Genomic DNA, 2,500 nt, shown 5'->3' with positions numbered 1-2,500 from the left:
CCATCCTATCCCTCCACAAACTGCTCTCTCTCCATCCTATCCCTCCACAAACTGCTCTCTCTCCATCCTATCCCTCCACAAACTGCTCTCTCTCCATCCCATCCCTCCACAAACTGCTCTCTCTCCATCCTATCCCTCCACAAACTGCTCTCTCTCCATCCTATCCCTCCACAAACTGCTCTCTCTCCATCCTATCCCTCCACAAACTGCTCTCTCTCCATCCCATCCCTCCACAAACTGTTCTCTGGCCATCCTATCCCTCCACAAACTGCTCTCTCTCCATCCTATCCCTCCACAAACTGCTCTCTCTCCATCCTATCCCTCCACAAACTGCTCTCTGGCCATCCTATCCCTCCACAAACTGCTCTCTCTCCATCCTATCCCTCCACAAACTGCTCTCTGGCCATCCTATCCCTCCACAAACTGTTCTCTGGCCATCCTATCCCTCCACAAACTGCTCTCTCTCCATCCTATCCCTCCACAAACTGCTCTCTCTCCATCCTATTCCTCCACAAACTGCTCTCTGGCCATCCTATTCCTCCACAAACTGCTCTCTGGCCATCCCATCCCTCCACAAACTGTTCTCTGGCCATCCTATCCCTCCACAAACTGCTCTTTCTCCATCCCATCCCTCCACAAACTGCTCTCTCTCCATCCTATTCCTCCACAAACTGCTCTCTGGCCATCCTATTCCTCCACAAACTGCTCTCTGGCCATCCCATCCCTCCACAAACTGCTCTCTCTCCATCCTATCCCTCCACAAACTGCTCTCTCTCCATCCTATCCCTCCACAAACTGCTCTCTCTCCATCCTATTCCTCCACAAACTGCTCTCTGGCCATCCTATTCCTCCACAAACTGCTCTCTGGCCATCCCATCCCTCCACAAACTGCTCTCTGGCCATCCTATTCCTCCACAAACTGCTCTCTGGCCATCCCATCCCTCCACAAACTGCTCTCTCTCCATCCTATCCCTCCACAAACTGCTCTCTCTCCATCCTATCCCTCCACAAACTGCTCTCTCTCCATCCTATCCCTCCACAAACTGCTCTCTCTCCATCCTATCCCTCCACAAACTGCTCTCTCTCCATCCTATCCCTCCACAAACTGCTCTCTCTCCATCCTATTCCTCCACAAACTGCTCTCTCTCCATCCTATTCCTCCACAAACTGCTCTCTCTCCATCCCATCCCTCCACAAACTGCTCTCTCTCCATCCTATCCCTCCACAAACTGCTCTCTCTCCATCCTATCCCTCCACAAACTGCTCTCTCTCCATCCTATTCCTCCACAAACTGCTCTCTCTCCATCCCATCCCTCCACAAACTGCTCTCTCTCCATCCTATTCCTCCACAAACTGCTCTCTCTCCATCCCATCCCTCCACAAACTGCTCTCTCTCCATCCTATCCCTCCAAAAACTGCTCTCTCTCCATCCCATCCCTCCACAAACTGCCAGGGAACGGCAGTCCTGTCACAGTTTACCGTTGTTGGGGGATTTATTTCTGTAGTCTTTAGTTGGCAATTCACAAAAAAGGAATACATGAGGATATATCATACACTGTTTGGCCATATTTTGAGCAGAAAAGATCAGACGCTCAGTCTGAACTATAGGCCTGATGAGTGTGTGTGTGTGTGTGTGTGTGTGTGTGTGTGTGTGTGTGTGTGTGTGTGTGTGTGTGTGTGTGTGTGTGCATTTGCATGTGCACGAGCAATGCATGTGTGCGTGTATATATACTGCTGTGAAATGGCAGTTGATTTAGATTTCCCTTCTTTTGCAGGGTAACAGCGTCCAGATCAGAATCTGTGTCTGTCTGCATGGCATTGATTAGATGCCAGAGAAGCACCCTGACTTCAAATTATTGAGAGGTAACTATAGTCTATGATGCCTCCTTCAGACAGATCGACACGCACGCACACACACACACACACACACACACACACGCATAAAGACACACACGCACACACGACTATCTCTCGGCCTCTCAATGTAAGGAGCCTGTTCGCTACATCCAGCATTAGCCAACGGCCTCTATTGAAATCTAATGGCCTCCAATCCTCACCTCTCCTTTCACCTACAGCATGGTTGGCTTGGCTCGCTGGAACTAATAGGAAACGCTTATCACACATCTGCACATCGCACGCACACGCACACACACACACACACACACACACACACACACACACACACACACACACACACACACACACACACACACACACACACACACACACACACACACACACACACACACACACACACACACACACACCGACCAGTTCGTTTCTCAAGGTCGTGTGAAGAATTCCAGTAAATATGCAGATAAGCCTAACAACTCATGTGATCCGTTGGTCTGCACGTACGCGTGCGTGTGCGTGTGTGTGTGTGTGTGTGTGTGTGTGTGGTATACCATCCTCCCTGTCACCAATACATTCCATCAATAGTGCTTTTCAACCCTTTTCATATCAAGGCCCATCATTTATTCCGAATTTGAGTCAAGGATCA

At 49.8% G+C, this 2,500-nt stretch overlaps 1 protein-coding gene across 1 annotated transcript in view; it reads right to left on the bottom strand.

The window, feature by feature from the left end:
- Positions 1–2,500, bottom strand: part of ppargc1b (peroxisome proliferator-activated receptor gamma, coactivator 1 beta) — a 116,065-nt gene that overhangs the window by 54,785 nt on the left and 58,780 nt on the right. The window lies entirely within an intron of this gene.

This window comes from Protomyctophum parallelum (assembly GCF_964188405.1).
Source record: "Protomyctophum parallelum genome assembly, chromosome: 16".
NCBI classification, from domain to species: domain Eukaryota; kingdom Metazoa; phylum Chordata; class Actinopteri; order Myctophiformes; family Myctophidae; genus Protomyctophum; species Protomyctophum parallelum.
Note: the sequence above shows the minus strand (reverse complement) of the source record. Positions and strands in the feature narration are given on the sequence as shown.